We start from the raw sequence: 20,236 nt of genomic DNA on the forward strand, positions 1-20,236 counted from the left end.
AAGGACTTGGAGTGCCGGGACGGGTTGGCGGATCCATCACTCTGAGTATGCCGGGTTGATACTTGGGGTTGGTTTGGTTTTGGTGACCCAATACTAGATGTACCATCTCGGTGGTATGTCAGTATCACCTATACTCCAGACCACTTGCATGGTTAGCAAGCGTTGTGATTCAATGGCCCTACCGGGCAAACACTTTGGGTTCGCAAGGACTTGGAGTGCCGGGACGGGTTGGCGGATCCAACACTCTGGGTACCTCCGGGTACTTGGGGTTGGTTGAGGACTTGGTGAACAAACACTTGTTGTACACTCTCCGGATGTACTTCGGGTGTCACCTGTTGTCCGAGGCCACTTGCATGGTAGCAAGCGTTGTGATACAATGGCCCTACCGGGCAAACACTTTGGGTTCGCAAGGACTTGGAGTGCCGGGACGGGTTTGCGGATCCAACACTCTGGGTACCTCCGGGTACTTGGGGTTGGTTGAGGACTTGGTGAACAAACACTTGATATACACTCTTCGGATGTACTTCGGGTATCGCCTGTTGTCCGAGACCACTTGCATGGTTAGCAAGCGTTGTGGTCTAATGGCCCTACCGGGCAAACACTTTGGGTTCGCAAGGACTTGGAGTGCCGGGACGGGTTGGCGGATCCAACACTCTGGGTACCTCCGGGTACTTGGGGTTGGTTGAGGACTTGGTGAACAAACACTTGTTGTACACTCTCCGGATGTACTTCGGGTGTCACCTGTTGTCCGAGACCACTTGCATGGTTAGCAAGCGTTGTGGTCTAATGGCCCTACCGGGCAAACACTTTGGGTTCGCGAGGACTTAGAGTGCTGGTAGTGGTTGGCGGACCCAACACTCTGGGTACCTCCGGGTACTTGGGGTTGGTTGAGGACTTGGTGAACAAACACTTGATATACACTCTTCGGATGTACTTCGGGTGTCACCTGTTGTCCGAGGCCACTTGCATGGTTAGCAAGCGTTGTGGTCTAATGGCCCTACCGGGCAAACACTTTGGGTTCGCGAGGACTTGGAGTGCTGGTAGTGGTTGGCGGACCCAACACTCTGGGTACCTCCGGGTACTTGGGGTTGGTTGCGAACTTGGTGAAGATACCCCTGTCACCTTGTTCGAGGCCACTTGCATGGTCGCAAGCGTTGTGATACAATGGCCCTACCGGGCAAACACTTTGGGTTCGCAAGGACTTGGAGTGCTGGTAGTGGTTGGCGGATCCAACACTCTGGGTACCTCCGGGTACTTGGGGTTGGTTGAGGACTTGGTGAGCAAACACTTGATATACGTTCTTCGGATGTACTTCGGGTGTCACCTGTTGTCCGAGGCCACTTGCATGGTCAACGGTTGAGGTGGTAATGGCGGGTCGGTGCTGTAGGGTGCCGGCCTGTTGGCTGCCTTGGCCGGGTTGGTTGGTTAACACTTGATTGAGCTTGCACCCGAGGGTAATGGCACTTGAAGGTGGGTACCGGCCGGCTGACCTGGTGTGATGGTTGGTTGGTGAACACTTGGCGGTACTTGCACTTGGCTGTGCTTGGACTTGAAGGTGGGATCCGGCTGGCCTAGGCCATTGGTGGTTGGTTGGTTGGTTAGCCCTTAGCTGGGCTGGCTGGCTGGCTGGCCATCGGTGGTGTGGTGTGTTGGGCGGTTGGTGAACACTTGGCGGTACTTGCACTTGGCTGTGCTTGGACTTGAAGGTGGGATCCGGCTGGCCTAGGCCATTGGTGGTTGGTTGGTTGGTTAGCCCTTAGCTGGGCTGGCTGGCTGGCTGGCCATCGGTGGTGTGGTGTGTTGGGCGGTTGGTGAACACTTGGCGGTACTTGCACTTGGCTGTGCTTGGACTTGAAGGTGGGATCCGGCTGGCCTAGGCCATTGGTGGTTGGTTGGTGGGTTAGCCCTTAGCTGGGCTGGCTGGCTGGCTGGCCATCGGTGGTGTGGTGTGGTGTGGTGTGTGGAGTCGAGCATCGCGCGCCGTTGCCTTCTTCGGAGTGTTGTGGGTACGCAAGTGCTTGCAGTGCAAAGAGGTTGGTGATGGAGTGACATTGCCTTCACCATGGAGTTGCGGGTACTTAGGTACTTGCAAGGAGATGGTGGTATGGTGGTGTTGCGTGTGTGGTGTTCGATTAGAAAGATATAATTTCTAAGTCCGGATTAGTGCTGTCAGTGGGGCCCCCGCTAACAGGTCCTGCACGGCCACCGTGGGGCTTGACTTGGCGCTATTCCGGACTTGGGGCGATCACGATGTCCCCGTGCGGGACTTAGAAGATGGAAGAACACAAGTACCTTTATCCCATGACTTGTGAGCGATTGGCATACGTTACCACATGAAGAGAAAAATTGGCTAAGTCCCGGATCCATATTATATGAAGAGAAAAATCGGCTAAGTCCCGGATCCATATTATATGAAGAGAAAAATTGGCTAAGTCCCGGATCCATATTATATGAAGAGAAATATCGGCTAAGTCCAGGATCCATATATAATAACCTAATAATCGGCTAAGTCCCGGATCCATATTATATGAAGAGAAATATCGGCTAAGTCCCGGATCCATATTATATGAAGAGAAAAATTGGCTAAGTCCCGGATCCATATTATATGAAGAGAAATATCGGCTAAGTCCAGGATCCATATATAATAACCTAATAATCGGCTAAGTCCCGGATCCATATTATATGAAGAGAAAAATCGGCTAAGTCCCGGATCCATATTATATGAAGAGAAAAATTGGCTAAGTCCCGGATCCATATTATATGAAGAGAAATATCGGCTAAGTCCAGGATCCATATATAATAACCTAATAATCGGCTAAGTCCCGGATCCATATTATATGAAGAGAAAAATCGGCTAAGTCCAGGATCCATATATAATAACCTAATAATCGGCTAAGTCCAGGATCCATATATAATAACCTAATAACAGGCTAAGTCCAGGATCCATATTATATGAAGAGAAAAATCGGCTAAGTCCGAGATTGGGTCTGTCAGACATACACTTTCAAGATACCACACAAGCAAGCAAGATGGCCTAGTGATGGAACCATATAATATGAAGAGAAAAATCGGCTAAGTCCGAGATTGGGTCTGTCGGAAATACACTATCAAGTTACCACACAAGCAAGCAAGATGGCCTAATGATGGATCCATATGATATGAAGAGAAAAATCGGCTAAGTCCAGGATCCATATAATATGAAGAGAAAAATCGGCTAAGTCCCAGATTGGGTCTGTCAGAAATACACTTCCAAGTTACCACACAAGCAAGCAAGATGGCCTAGTGATGGATCCATATGATATGAAGAGAAAAATCGGCTAAGTCCAGGATCCATATAATATGAAGAGAAAAATCGGCTAAGTCCCAGATTGGGTCTGTCAGAAATACACTTCCAAGTTACCACACAAGCAAGCAAGATGGCCTAGTGATGGATCCATATGATATGAAGAGAAAAATCGGCTAAGTCCCAGATTGGGTCTGTCAGAAATACACTTCCAAGTTACCACACAAGCAAGCAAGATGGCCTAGTGATGGATCCATATGATATGAAGAGAAAAATCGGCTAAGTCCAGGATCCATATAATATGAAGAGAAAAATCGGCTAAGTCCCAGATTGGGTCTGTCAGAAATACACTTCCAAGTTACCACACAAGCAAGCAAGATGGCCTAGTGATGGATCCATATGATATGAAGAGAAAAATCGGCTAAGTCCAGGATCCATATAATATGAAGAGAAAAATCGGCTAAGTCCCAGATTGGGTCTGTCAGAAATACACTTCCAAGTTACCACACAAGCAAGCAAGATGGCCTAGTGATGGATCCATATAATATGAAGAGAAAAATCGGCTAAGTCCGAGATTGGGTCTGTCGGAAATACACTTTCAAGTTACCACACAAGCAAGCAAGTTACCACATGAAGAGAAAGCCGGCAAAGTCCGGGAATGTTACCACATGAACTGGAAAATGGGCAAAAACCTACCTTCACAGGCAACGTGAATAAGTCAGGCTGTAGACATCGGATCGACAAGCCAAAGACTGATATGGAAAGGAAATGAGTAGTACTAGCTTTCCTGAGAGTTGCAGAGCTTAGACTGCATATGAACGAAAGTTATTAAGCGTCAAAGTCAGAGAAGTTACCCAAAGGAACACAAGTTCCAACTTAGAGCATGTATACCGCCTAGACGGTAAGAGGTACGGCCAGGCTGAGGAATAAGGAAATGTTGGCCAACATGTTCCCTAACTATCCCCCGAAGACCGCAAAGCAATCCAACATCAACCAAGAAAGTTATAGCCCGATCAAGGAAACACCTACTTTGCACCGATATTGCACCAAATACATGTACCAAGCACCTTCGGTTGCATACCTGCAGGGGCTTACCATAGTAGGCCATGGAAGACCGATATACCGAACATAATCACTTTCTATCTCCTTGGGTGTTTGAGATAGCGCTTTGCGGTACAAGAACGAAAGTTAGACTATATCTTGGTGCATCTTTTTGCCCAAGATCACAAGACCCTATCTACCAAGGCAAGAAAGTTGTGTGGGGACAAAATGTCCAAAAGTGCCCAAAGTGGCACACTTGAACCATATATTCGAGAAAAACACAAGTGTGGGCCCGAGCTAGCAAGTTGAAATGTTCTGACCGTCAGTAGCCCTAGTTGAGGTGCACTTATCATTATATGAGGCCAACGTGCCAGCTAGTCTCTAAAGGGGCGATATGGGTGTTCCAAGGTTTGTACCCAATTGAGGAAAAAACAGGGTAAGGTACGGTGTACCGCGAATAACTCGGGCTATAGATGTCCGACCGATGAGTTTGGCATATGTATGGAAAGGTCTCGACGAGACCTAACTACCCTGAAAGTATGAAGGCAAAGACTTGAATGACCGGGAAGTTATTAAGTGCACAAGTGGTAAAGTTGCACCAAAGTCCATGTTACCCGAAGTGGTACATGAACACCCAATATTCGACCAAAACACAAGTTTAGAGACGAGCTAGCGAGCTACATTGTTCAGACCGTCAGTAGCCCGCATCAAGACACGCATTTCATTATATTGAGCCTAGCCGCTAGCTCGACTCGAAGTCGGTCATATGGTTGGTTGATGGTTTGGACCGACCACGTGGTGTACCAAGGTGATGTACCTTTCATGAATTAAAACTCTGGCTGTATGACACTGAGCGACAAGCTAAGGTGTGATTTGGAATAGTCTTGAGTGGGACTATTTAGGAAAAATGCGAACAAAAAATCACAAAGTCCTTGGGCGAAGCTATTAGCGAAACATAGAGCAAATTGGTACCAAAAACTATGGAAATGGGACTTGAGTCAAAAATAACCGCAAGTTGGAGAAGAGATAGCAAGCTTGCGTAGAACAATTATATTTGGTGCATGGTATCACCAACAAAAAAGTATATGGGGCCAAGGTGCTGGCTGGCCTCCAAAGTGGAGATATGGGCGATCCAAAGTTTGTACCCAAGTACGAACAAGTATGGAAAAAACAGGGTAAGGTACCAAGTACCAATAATAACTTCGGCTGTAGATGGCCGAGCGAGGCAAACGGCTCACCGTTGGAAAGGTCTTGGGGAGACCTATCTACCCTGAAAGTTTTATGAGGCTGAGTTGAAAGACCACGGAGATATTAGGTGATGATGGTCCAATTCGGGGACCAAGTCGCAGGAAATGGCACTTGACCAAAATCACCCTTGGAAGGTGAATACCGGCTTACCGGTAAGAGATAGCGACTTGGCGTAGAATATTCATAAGTTGGGCGTGTAGAGACGCAACTTTCATTATATGGGGGCAACCCGGTCAGGGTGCTCCAAGTCGGTCGTTTGGTCGGTATATGGTTTGGGCCGACCACATGGTGTACCAAGTTGAGGTATCTTTCATGAATTATAACTCGGTCAGTTTGCCACCGAGCGATAAGTTGCGGTGTGTTTTGGAATGGTCTTGAGTGGGACTATCAAGCAAAAATACAAACAGAATATCAGCTTGTCCATGGCCGAAGCTATTAGTGAAACATATAGCAAAATGGGTCCGAAAACGAATGAAATGGGACTTGGACCAAGAATAACGGCAAGTTGGAGAAGAGATAGCAAGTTGGCGTAGAACAATTATATTTAGTGCATGGTATGACCAACAAAAAAGTATATGAGGCCAAGGTGCTGGCTGGCCTCCAAAGTGGAGATATGGGCGATACAAAGTTTGTACCCAAGTACGAACAAGTATGGAAAAAACAGGGTAAGGTACCAAGTACCATTAATAACTTCGGCTGTATATGGCCGAGCGAGGCAAACGGCTCACCGTTGGAAAGGTCTCGGGGAGACCTATCTACCCTGAAAGTTTCATGAGGCTGAGTTGAAAGACCACGGAGATATTAGGTGATGATGGTCGTATTCGGGGACCAAGTCGCAGGAAATGGCACTTGACCAAAATCCCCCTTGGAAGGTGAATACCGGCTTACCGGTAAGAGATAGCGACTTGGCGTAGAATATTCATAAGTTGGGCGTGTAGAGACGCAACTTTCATTATATGGGGCCAACCCGGTCAGGGTGCTCCAAGTCGGTCGTTTGGTCGGTTTATGGTTTGGGCCGACCACGTGGTGTACCAAGTTGAGGTACCTTTCATGAATTATAACTCGGTCAGTTTGCCACCGAGCGACAAGCTGCGGTGTGTTTTGGAATGGTCTTGAGTGGGACTATCAAGGAAAAATACAAATAGAAAATCAGCTTGTCCATGGCCGAAGCTATTAGTGAAACATATAGCAAAATGGGTCCAAAAACGAATGAAATGGGACTTGGACCAAGAATAACGGCAAGTTGGAGAAGAGATAGCAAGTTGGCGTAGAACAATTATATTTAGTGCATGGTATGACCAACAAAAAAGTATATGAGGCCAAGGTGCTGGCTGGCCTCCAAAGTGGAGATATGGGCGATCCAAAGTTTGTACCCAAGTATGGCAAAAACTGGTAGAGGTACCTTTCATGAATTACTGCTCAGGCTGTATGGCACTTAGCGGGACGCTTGGCTCTGGTATGGAATAGTCTTGAGTGGGACTATCAAGGAAAAATACGAACAAAAAATCACCATGTCCACGGACGAAGGTATTAGCGAAACTTAGAGCGAAATTGCGACCAAGTCGCTGGAAATGGCCCTTGGACCAAGTATACCGTCAAGGCGGTACGAGATAGCGAGTTGACGTGGAATATTTATAAGTTTGCCTCCACGAGACGAAAGTTTAGTTATATGGGGCCAACCCGCTCAGGGTTGTCCAAGTCGGTCATATGGCTGATCGAAATTTTCGACCAAGTACTGAGAAAACAGGGTAAGGTACCGTGTACCTCGAATAACTTTGGCTGTAGATGTCCGAGCGAGGCAAACGGCATAGCGTTGGAAAGGTCTTGAGGTGTTCTAGGCACCCTGAAAGTTTGAAAAGGCTATCTGGAAAACTCGTGGAGATATTAGAGAAACATTGGGCCCAAAAGATACCAAGTCGCAGGAAATGGGCCCTCCAAGAACACCCTAAAATCCCAATTACGGCTAAGTTGCAGGCCAGCTAGCGAAGTGAAATGTTCTAGGCATAACTAGAACACGTTAATGCGCAACTTTTTGAATCAGAACTTTTTTCGATATCTGGCCCCCAAAGGGGGGATATGGGCGATCAAAGGATTTTTCCAAGTTTCGGTACTTTTTACGGTATCGCTCATAGCTCCGGCTGTATGCAAGCAAATGACAATCTAAGACATGATTTGGAAAGGTATTGAGCAGTACTAACTTACGTTAGAACACAGCGAAGCGCTATCGGTTCATGGCAAGGCCGATATAAGCAGTCAAAGATGAAAAATGTTGACAAAATGAACAAAAATTACCTTGGTACGCGAATAGCGGCCAGGGATGAAGAGGTACGAAGTTGGTGTAGAACAATTATAATTAGGGCTTGGTACGCTCTAAAAGTTTGCCGAAGACCGCAAAGCGCTCAGACCCATAGAAAGTGGCCATTTGGGCCGAACAGTGCGTGCAAAGAGGTGAAAATGCAAAAATTGCACTTTGGGGGGCGATTTGCGGGGGGAAGGAGGGGTCGGAGGGCAAAATGTCCCTTGACCAAAAAGTCTTATCTCGTCGAGATCTACAACATTGCCGAAGACCGCAAAGCGCTAGCTCGCAATCGAAAAATCGAGAATTTGAAAACTTTCTAAGTCTTGGGCTCCCTAAGGAAAAGTTTCAAAAATCACGTTTGTCCCCAATTTTGAAGGGGAAGGAGTCGGTTCCGGGGCATGGTGTCTTCGGCAAAAAGTCTTATCTTTTTGCGTACTTTCGACTAGTTCAATAAAAATTTTTGACCCAAAATTTGTTCGGCGGACCCCTAGGTCGAAAAACCCGAAAAAAGTCGAAAAAAGTCGAAAATGTCGAAAAATGAGAAAACCTCATATTCGGACTCTACACGAGCCCCAGATATTGAAAAGTGAAATCCGCGGTGGATTTGGAACAAAAAATTTACCTAGGCAAAGTTGTATGGAGGTAGGGACCCCTGAGAAAAAAGTTTGGTCCCGAGGCTCCTTGGACCACCAAGTCCCTAGGTCGGACCAAAATCGGAAAAAATCCGACCAAAGTCGAAAGTGTCGAAAATTTTAAAAAACCCCTTTTGGGGCCCTATGGCCTCCCTAGATAATGAAAAGTGAGGTCCGCGGCCGATCCGGAAGAAAAACTTGACCTAGGGAAACTTGTATGACGGTGGGGACCCAAAAAAATTTCGATGAGTGTAGTTTAGACAGGCCGGAAAATGTATCGGTGGTCCGTATCAAGGGACGTCTTTTAGTTCCATGGGGTGGTGGTCGTCGAACAAAGTCGCCTAGGTCGACCACCAGAAAGACCAGTCGTGTTGTAATGGATGTTTTGACCACTTTACTAGGGAAACCTAGTAGGTCGAAGCAAATTTGGGGTTCGAGATGAGTTGGTGAAAGTTGGTCCAACCTAGGTGTGCTTGGTGGAGGTTGACCATGAAAGTAGAGCATGATGGGAATGACCATAACTTTGGTTCTAGATGTCGGATCGGTACACTTTCGGCAGTTTTGGAAAGGTGAAGGCCTGCTCTAGCTATGTTTCCTACCAAGCTGAGCGCCTACTAGTGACCCGGAGGAGGTATTAAGGGTCAAAGGCAAAAAGGGGTACCCTAAAGTGCGTGTGACCAAGAAAATGGGAAAAACGGTATCGCCTATAGCTCAGGCTGTATGGCTCGGATCGGAAAGCTTGGATATGCGTTGGAAAGGTCTTGACGAGCGCTAGCTATGTGTCCTACCAAGCGAAGCGCTAGGTGTTGAGCAAGTCGGTCATATTAGAGGGCAAAGGTGAAAAATGGTGGTTTAGAGGCGAAAATTCACCTTATGATCGAAAATAGCGGGCGAACGATAAGAGCTACGAACACGGCGTAGAACAATCATAAGTACGTTACCACAAGACCTAACTTTGGCCAATATAGAGCGAGAAGATCGGAGGTACCCATCAGGGTGATATGGCTGGTTCAAAGTTGGACCAAAACGAGACTTGAGAAATGGATTGAAACACGGTATCGCGAATAACTCAGGCTGTATGGAACGGATCGACAAGCTTAGATCAGTGTTGGAAAGGTCGAACCGAGCGCTAACTATAATCCCAAACAACCGAAGCGCTAAGTGTTGAGCAAAACTGAGTTATTAAGCGACAAAGTGGAAAAATAATACCAAAATTTCCAAAAATCACACAAGACCAAGAATACCGAGCAGGCGGTAAGAGATAGCGGGTTGACGTAGAATACTTATAAGTTTGCCTCTACGAGACCTAAAAGTCGTCCATAGACAGCGAGAAGATCGGACCACTCTGGAAGGGTGATACGAGTGGTCAAAAATTGGCAAAAATGAAACATGGCTAAAATGGATTTGACTTGTGCACCGTATAGCTCCGGCTGTATGGCATGGATTGTTAAGCTAGGATATGTTTTGGAAAGGTAACACCCAGCGCTAGATACGACTAGAAGAAAGCAAAGCGCTAACTAGCATGATTTGGAAGTTATTGAGTGTCAAAGTCGAAAAATGTTACCAAAATTGAAACTCGAGTACATTGGGCCAAAAAGTACAAGTTGTGAAATTTGGACTTACGAGTAAAATACCGAGCAGGCGGTAAGAGATAGAGACTTGGTGTAGAACAATTATATGTTGGGCATGTTATAACCTATATTTGGCCCGAACATAGTGACGAGATCGGTGGTACCCAAAAGGGTGGTACAGGTGTTAGATGGTTTTCCCAGAGCATAAGCTCCACATGATATGGAAAACGGGAAACATCATAACTTCGGCTGTATGGCATGGAATGGAACGAACAAGGTATCGATAGAAAGAGAAAAGGTAGCGCTAACTATATTTCCTTCCAAGCAAAGCGCTAGCATGTGACCGTTCGGGTGTTATTGTGAGTCAAAGTCAGAAACTGTTACCACGAGAGGCGAAAATCCGACTAAGTCCAAAAATACCGGGCTGGCGGTAAGAGATACGGCTTGGCCGTAGAACATTTATAAGTTGGCCAAGACAAGACCTAAGTTTCGTCCATAGACGACAAGAAGATCGAAGATACCTGAAGGTGAGATATGGGCGTCCCAAAGTGGGCCTTTGAAAAAGTGACAAACTTCCCTTATAACAGCATACACCAAATATCTCTGGCTCTATGGCACCGAATAAGAAGTTGAGGTCAGCGATAGAAAGGTGATAGTCAGCGCTAAATATCATTGGAACAGAGTGAAGCGCTAAAGGGAAAGGATCTTGGTGATATAAGGTGACAAAGTCGAGAAAAGTTGCCTCAAAATCATGAAAAATGTGAAAAAATGGCTAAGTCCCGGGTGCCTTAAGGGCAGGTTGATCGAATGTACCGAGCTGGCGGTACGAGATAGAGACTTGGTGTAGAACAATTATATGTTTGGCATGGCAAGACCTACATTTGGTCAATACAAAGTGAGAAGATCAAAGAAACCCGTAAGGGTGATATTGGTGTCCAAAGGTAAAAAGCACTAAGTCTTGGGAAACTTATATGAAGAAAAAGGACCCTGATGGGTCATATAGGATGGATCGAAAAATCGGCTAAGTCCCAAAATGGGGATGTCAGAACTACACTCAAATGTTACCACACCAAGCAAGGCAAACTTATATGAAGCAAAGGACCCTGATGGGTCATATGGTATTGGTCGAAAAATCGGCTAAGTCCCAAAATGGGGATGTCAGAACTACACTCATGTGTTACCACACCAAGCAAGGCAAACTTATATGAAGCAAAGGACCCTGATGGGTCATATGGTATTTTACGAAAAATCGGCTAAGTCCCAAAATGGTGATGTCAGAACTACACTAAAATGTTACCACACCAAGCAAGGCAAACTTATATGAAGGCAAGGACCCTGATGGGTCATATGGTATTGATCGAAAAATCGGCTAAGTCCCAAAATGGTGATGTCAGAACTACACTAAAATGTTACCACACCAAGCAAGGCAAACTTATATGAAGGCAAGGACCCTGATGGGTCATATGGTATGGATCGAAAAATCGGCTAAGTCCCAAAATGGGGATGTCTGAACTACACTCAAATGTTACCACATCAAGCAAGGCAAACTTATATGAAGGAAAGGACCCTGATGGGTCATATGGTATTGATCGAAAAATCGGCTAAGTCCCAAAATGGGGATGTCAGAACTACACTCAAATGTTACCACACCAAGCAAGGCAAACTTATATGAAGCAAAGGACCCTGATGGGTCATATGGTATTGATCGAAAAATCGGCTAAGTCCCAAAATGGGGATGTCAGAACTACACTCAAATGTTACCACACCAAGCAAGGCAAACTTATATGAAGCAAAGGACCCTGATGGGTCATATGGTATTGATCGAAAAATCGGCTAAGTCCCAAAATGGGGATGTCAGAACTACACTCAAATGTTACCACACCAAGCAAGGCAAACTTATATGAAGGCAAGGACCCTGATGGGTCATATGGTATTTTACGAAAAATCGGCTAAGTCCCAAAATGGGGATGTCAGAACTACACTCAAATGTTACCACACCAAGCAAGGCAAACTTATATGAAGCAAAGGACCCTGATGGGTCATATGGTATTTTACGAAAAATCGGCTAAGTCCCAAAATGGTGATGTCAGAACTACACTCAAATGTTACCACACCAAGCAAGGCAAACTTATATGAAGGCAAGGACCCTGATGGGTCATATGGTATTTTACGAAAAATCGGCTAAGTCCCAAAATGGGGATGTCAGAACTACACTCAAATGTTACCACACCAAGCAAGGCAAACTTATATGAAGCAAAGGACCCTGATGGGTCATATGGTATTTTACGAAAAATCGGCTAAGTCCCAAAATGGGGATGTCAGAACTACACTCAAATGTTACCACACCAAGCAAGGCAAACTTATATGAAGCAAAGGACCCTGATGGGTCATATGGTATTGATTGAAAAATCGGCTAAGTCCCAAAATGGGGATGTCAGAACTACACTCAAATGTTACCACACCAAGCAAGGCAAACTTATATGAAGGCAAGGACCCTGATGGGTCATATGGTATTTTACGAAAAATCGGCTAAGTCCCAAAATGGGGATGTCAGAACTACACTCAAATGTTACCACACCAAGCAAGGCAAACTTATATGAAGCAAAGGACCCTGATGGGTCATATGGTATTGATTGAAAAATCGGCTAAGTCCCAAAATGGGGATGTCAGAACTACACTCAAATGTTACCACACCAAGCAAGGCAAACTTATATGAAGCAAAGGACCCATATGGGTCATATGGTATTTTACGAAAAATCGGCTAAGTCCCAAAATGATGATGTCAGAACTACACTCAAATGTTACCATACCAAGCAAGGCAAACTTATATGAAGGAAAGGACCCATATGGGTCATATGGTATTTTACGAAAAATCGGCTAAGTCCCAAAATGAGGATGTCAGAACTACACTAAAAAGTTACCACACCAAGCAAGGCAAAGTACCTAGGTGAACCCTAGGAAGAAACACGGACCAAGTCAGATGGCCTAAGTCAATAGAACAAGTGACCTAGGCAAAGTTGTATGGCGCTGAGGACCCTGAAAAATCTGGTTAGTGTAGTTTAGACAGGGTAGGTTTTTGGGTCGGCCGAACCCCCTTATTTTGGGTTTTGGCCTCATCAAGAAGCTACACCTAGGCAAACTGCCTAGGGTGAAAGTGCGAAGACCAATCGAATAGTAAGACAAGTTTTGACCGATCGCCCTAGGCAAGCTTGTATGAAGAAAGGGACCCTAAGGGTCATATGGAAATACATGAAAAATCGGCTAAGTCCCAAAATTGGGATGTCAGAACTACACTAAAAAGTTACCACATCAAGCAAGGCAAACTACCTAGGTGAACCCTAGCAAGAAACACGGACCAAGTCAGATGGCCTAAGTCAAGAGTGCAAGTGACCTAGGCAAAGTTGTATGACGGTGAGGACCCTGAAAAATCTGGTTAGTGTAGTTTAGACAAGGGAGGTTTTTGGGTCGGCTGAACCTCCTTATTTTGGGTTTTGACCTCCTCAAGAAGCTACACCTAGGCAAACTGCCTAGGGTGAAACTGCGAAGACCAATCGAATAGTAAGACAAGTTTTGACCGATCGCCCTAGGCAAGCTTGTATGAAGAAAGGGACCCTATGGGTCATATGGAAATACATGAAAAATCGGCTAAGTCCCAAAATTGGGATGTCTGAACTACACTAAAAAGTTACCACATCAAGCAAGGCAAAGTACCTAGGTGAACCCTAGCAAGAAACACGGACCAAGTCAGATGGCCTAAGTCAAGAGAACAAGTGACCTAGGCAAAGTTGTATGACGGTGAGGACCCTGAAAAATCTGGTTAGTGTAGTTTAGACAGGGGAGGTTTTTGGGTCGGCTGAACCTCCTTATTTTGGGTTTTGACCTCCTCAAGAAGCTACACCTAGGCAAACTGCCTAGGGTGAAAGTGCGAAGACCAATCGAATAGTAAGACAAGTTTTGACCGATCGCCCTAGGCAAGCTTGTATGAAGAAAGGGACCCTATGGGTCATATGGAAATACATGAAAAATCGGCTAAGTCCCAAAATTGGGATGTCAGAACTACACTAAAAAGTTACCACATCAAGCAAGGCAAAGTACCTAGGTGAACCCTAGGAAGAAACACGGACCAAGTCAGATGGCCTAAGTCAAGAGTATAAGTGACCTAGGCAAAGTTGTATGGCGCTGAGGACCCTGAAAAATCGGGTTAGTGTAGTTAAGACAGGGGAGGTTTCAGGGTCGGCTGGACCTCCTTATTTCGGGTTTTGGCCTCCTCAAGAAGACAGACCTAGGCGAATTGCCTAGGGTGAAACTGCGAAGACCAATCGAATAGTAAGACAAGTTTTGACCGATCGCCCTAGGCAAGCTTGTATGAAGAAAGGGACCCTTAGGGTCATATGGAAATTCATGAAAAATCGGCTAAGTCCCAAAATTGGGATGTCAGAACTACACTAAAAAGTTACCACATGAAGCAAGGCAAAGTACCTAGGTGAACCCTAGGAAGAAACACGGACCAAGTCAGATGGCCTAAGTCAAGAGTATAAGTGACCTAGGCAAAGTTGTATGGCGCTGAGGACCCTGAAAAATCGGGTTAGTGTAGTTCAGACAGGGGAGGTTTCTGGGTCGGCCGGACCTCCTTATTTCGGGTTTTGGCCTCCTCAAGAAGACAGACCTAGGCGAACTGCCTAGGGTGAAAGTGCGAAGACCAATCGAATAGTAAGACAAGTTTTGACCGATCGCCCTAGGCAAGCTTGTATGAAGAAAGGGACCCTACGGGTCATATGGAAATACATGAAAAATCGGCTAAGTCCCAAAATTGGGATGTCAGAACTACACTAAAAAGTTACCACATGAAGCAAGGCAAAGTACCTAGGTGAACCCTAGGAAGAAACACGGACCAAGTCAGATGGCCTAAGTCAAGGGTACAAGTGACCTAGGCAAAGTTGTATGGCGCTGAGGACCCTGAAAAATCGGGTTAGTGTAGTTCAGACAGGGGAGGTTTCTGGGTCGGCCGGACCTCCTTATTTCGGGTTTTGGCCTCCTCAAGAAGACAGACCTAGGCGAACTGCCTAGGGTGAAAGTGCGAAGACCAATCGAATAGTAAGACGAGTTTTGACCGATCGCCCTAGGCAAGCTTGTATGAAGAAAGGGACCCTATGGGTCATATGGAAATATATGAAAAATCGGCTAAGTCCCAAAATTGGAATGTCAGAACTACACTAAAAAGTTACCACATTAGCAAGGCAGACTTGTATGAAGAACGGGACCCTGGTGAAAGTAGCAAATATCCCAAACCGAACATGAATATTATACACACAAGAGTACGAACATAAAGGAACACGGACCAAGCGTACCGAGAGAGTCGGTACTATAGAGCCCTCGTGGTTCTACACAAAGACTTTATGTTAGGGGTTCAAGCCCCATAGTACTCAAACGGTGACAGTAGCAAATATCCCAAATCGAACATGAATATTAAACACACAAGAGTACGAACATAAAGGAACACGGACCAAGCGTACCGAGAGAATCGGTACTATAGAGCCCTCGTGGTTCTACACAAAGACTTTATGTTCGGGGTTCACACCCCAAATCGAACGTGGAATTTACTTTCTGATGGTCATGCGGTCGTCCAAAGGGGTCTAGTATCCTGGGATGACAAGCATCACGGGCACAGCTCGTATCAAAACAGTCGAAGAGGCCCGCGAAAGCTTGCTTTCCATGGCTATGCGATGCACAAATTGAGTTTACTCACCGTAGTATAAAACGAACGAACCGAACCTATCCGAGTAGGGATAATGGGCGCAGTAACATACTTCTGTGACCCAGCGAGAGTTGAACGAGGTGACATGAACTGTCAGTGGCTTATATCAGATGGGATACATACATGAGATTGCTTTCAAATCTACACTCGAAAACCTAACCAAGTAAAAGCGAACGTGGGAAGGATTCGAAACCGGTCACGAAATCTTAAGCTGGAAAGAGTCATCACTATGGATACATATTATGCGAAACCAATCAAGTGCTCAGTACTGATCCAAAACCTAAGAGCACTAGTGAACACCTTATTCTCACCCTAGTTCACATCCAAGTGATCGACCACGTGTGTGAAGCAAAGACCAATCGAATTCCTCAATGAACCGAACACTATGAACAAATGGCCAAAAACGTTATAACTATCCAAACATCCTACTATCTAGCGAAAGTCATCACGATGGAACCATACCATGATCTTTAACCTATAGCGCTCACCATATTCCTACCCAGAGTGCAAGTGAACAGATTGCTCACCCCTACCCAGTTCACAACCACGTGATCGACTAACAAACCGAGGTTACCACAAGTCAAAGTTATACGTTTACAAGCGCAAGACCAATCGAAAACCCCGAAAGCAATCTCGACCCAAAATGTATTATCCGTGAGTGTAGTCGAGTCTCGTACTCGTCATCTGTAATCGTCGGATAGAATATCCAGTACACGGTTGTCTTTCCAAATGAAATCTACATACAGAACTCGCTCTTGGCAAATGGGTGGCATTGGCGCAATCAGGAGCGAGTTCCCGTCCGGGTGCCAAGTGATTGGCAAATGTCTGGGGGAAAGCAACCATATGTTGATTTGTCTGTTAGTGTACTGGGTGTTTGAGGTATGTAGTATCCACGCTTGGTTGGGTGTGTCAGAGGACCATGGATGCGTTCACAACCCCAATTGGGGTACATCGGGAATGATTTTGTGGAACCGATGTGCCCGGCACACACTAAGTTTTGTTGCAAGTTAATAGTGTGCCATGTCCGGGGGGGTTGTGATTAAACTCTGGTGAATTGCGTACTGTGGTGATTGGGGTATGAAAGCCCCGCAGTTGCAATGATCGGACGCGCCTAGCGTGTCCTTTAGTTGATGGTAGGGAAATGAAGGCCCTTGTCAGCTCACCTAAGTATTCATGGAAGTTTGGCATAAGGTCGCTGTGGTAGGGGTATGAAGGCCCCGTCAGCGCATGCACAATCGGGCGCACGAGCGCTTAGCGGAGTCGAATGCCGCTCAAGTGCCTGTCCGGTGCATCGGGTGTGTGTGTGATACGAGGGCAATGAGGTTCGCACGGGGGCTCGCCTCCCGTGTGCTACCGGACTTGACAACATATAGAACGTGGTGTTTGCTCCTCCGGGTGCAATGGGACAATGAACATTCGAACGCAAAGTCGGAATTCTGGTTGATCCTACCAGTAATATACGCTCGTCTCAAAGGTTAAGCCATGCATGTCTAAGTACAAACAGATTTAATGTGAAACCGCATAAGGCTCAGTATAACAGCTATAATTTACGAGATCATCAACCTAGTTACTTGGATAACTGTGGAAAATCTAGAGCTAATACATGCAACATGCCAGGACCCTCGCGGGAACTGGTGCACTTATTAGTCAAACCAATCGCGGGTTCTCCGTGTCATTGAGTTGAAGTCTGGATAATGATGCTGATCGTATGGTCTCGCACCGACGACAGATCTCGCAAATATCTGCCCTATCAACTATGGATGGTAGTATAGAGGACTACCATGGTTGCAACGGGTAACGGGGAATCAGGGTTCGATTCCGGAGAGGGAGCCTGAGAAATGGCTACCACATCCAAGGAAGGCAGCAGGCGCGTAAATTACCCAATCCCGGGACGGGGAGGTAGTGACGAGAAATAACAATATGAAACTCTTTAATGATGTTTCATAATTGGAATGAGTAGAGCATAAATCCTTCTACGAGGATCAAGTGGAGGGCAAGTCTGGTGCCAGCAGCCGCGGTAATTCCAGCTCCACTAGCGTATATTAAAATTGTTGCGGTTAAAACGTTCGAAGTTGATACTTGTCCAACACAGTCCGGCTCCGCCGACCCGGTCAACCCGTGGTCGGTGGGCCAAGTCGGAATCTGGTTGCGACTCAATGGTGTGGTAGGGCACCAAGTCTGTGTCATGGTGTGCCCTTCAACGGGTGCAAGTGTAACATAGAGCTCGACCGCTCACGTTTACCTTGAACAAATTAGAGTGCTTAAAGCAGGGTGCCCAAACGCCCTAGAATAATCTTGCATGGAATAATGGAATACGACCTTGGTCTAATCTTTCATTGGTTTGTACTCAGACCGGAGGTAATGATTAACAGAAGTAGTTGGGGACACTAGTATTACGGCGCGAGAGGTGAAATTCGTAGACCGTCGTAAGACTAACTAAAGCGAAGGCATTTGTCAAGGATGCTTTCTTTAATCAAGAACGAAAGTTAGAGGATCGAAGGCGATTAGATACCGCCCTAGTTCTAACCGTAAACGATGCCAACTAGCAATTGGGAGACGCTACAACCAGGTGCTCTCAGTAGCTTCCGGGAAACCAAAGTCAGGTTCCGGGGGAAGTATGGTTGCAAAGTTGAAACTTAAAGGAATTGACGGAAGGGCACCACAATGAAATGGAGCTTGCGGTTCAATTTGACTCAACACGGGAAAACTTACCAGGTCCGAACTTATGGAGGTGAGACAGATTAATAGCTCTTTCTCAAATTTAAGGGTAGTGGTGCATGGCCGTTCTTAGTTCGTGGATTGATTTGTCTGGTTAATTCCGATAACGAACGTGACTCACATATGCTAACTAGAACGCAGTCAGCGTTAATGCGTCGATGCCGATTGGAACGGGTTAGGACCTTTCGGTGGAGTATGACCTGACACCTTCGCTGTTCGTGTGCGCAAGTGCACTTACGGTACGCTGCTTAGCAGGACAATTTGTGTTTAGCAAAATGAGATCGAGCGATAACAGGTCCGTGATGCCCTTAGATGTTCTGGGCTACACGCGTGCTACAATGTGGGTAGCAGCGTGTCTCCTATTCCGAGAGGAACGGGAAATCACTCAAATACTCACTTAGTAGGGATTATGGATTGCAATGGTCCATATGAACTCGGAACTTCTAGTAAGTGCTGGTCATCAGCCAGCGTTGAATACGTCCCTGCCCTTTGTACACACCGCCCGTCGCTACTACCGATGGATTATTTAGTGAGGTCTTTGGAGATGATCGTTCGCTGGATCCTCGTGAACCGCGTCTGCTTTATCGAAGTTGACCGAACTTGATGATTTAGAGGAAGTAAAAGTCGTAACAAGGTTTCCGTAGGTGAACCTGCGGAAGGATCATTAGTGGCCAAGTGATCCTTCCAGAAGTCCGAACCTGCGGGTTGAGACTTCGGCACAAGTTGCCATATGATAATTGACGAAACACTATAGAAGTCCGAACCTGCGGGTTGAGACTCAGGCACAAGTTGCCATATGAAAGTTGACGAAACACTAACAAGTCCGAACCTGCGGGTTGAGACTTAGGCACACGTTGCCTTATACATGACTTCGAACAAATACACAAGTCCGAACCTGCGGGTTGAGACTTAGGCACAAGTTGCCTTATACATGACTTCGAACAAATACACAAGTCCGAACCTGCGGGTTGAGACTTAGGCACAAGTTGCCATATGAAAGTTGACGAAACACTAACAAGTCCGAACCTGCGGGTTGAGACTTAGGCACACGTTGCCTTATACATGACTTCGAACAAATACACAAGTCCGAACCTGCGGGTTGAGACTTAGGCACAAGTTGCCTTATACATACATTGGCCAAATAAACAGAAGTCCGAACCTGCGGGTTGAGACTTAGGCACAAGTTGCCATATTATATTCGATCAAACACTAAGTAGTCCGAACCTGCGGGTTGAGACTCAAGACCGTAACAAGATGTCACTATACAAGTCCGAACCTAAGGGTTGAGACTTAATGCGATCAAGATACCAAGTTGACATCCAATACCTGTTGAGCAAAACCAAAGATTCCCTGTTCTCGAATGATTACACTATATAACAGGGAATCATGAAGAAATCAAGCAAGCGTGAAACAAAGTCATCACTTGGGCATGCTCGATAGCCAACCACATGACCTTAACCTAAGAGAGCATGCAAACCACATGATACCTATAAACGATTAACCCGCCCTAGTTCAATCGTTCACCAAGTGATGACTTCAGTATGGCTAAGAGAAAAACTTTTAAATGGGAAAAACTCTAAGTCCGAACCTCCGGGTTGAGACTTCCGCGTCGGAGGTGGGCGCACCTCCTATCCGAAAGATGATGAATCAGGGGTGTTCGGTCAGCAATGGTCGGATGCCCCGTCGTAG

This window comes from Anopheles coustani (genome assembly GCF_943734705.1).
Source record: "Anopheles coustani chromosome X unlocalized genomic scaffold, idAnoCousDA_361_x.2 X_unloc_16, whole genome shotgun sequence".
Lineage (NCBI taxonomy): Eukaryota > Metazoa > Arthropoda > Insecta > Diptera > Culicidae > Anopheles > Anopheles coustani.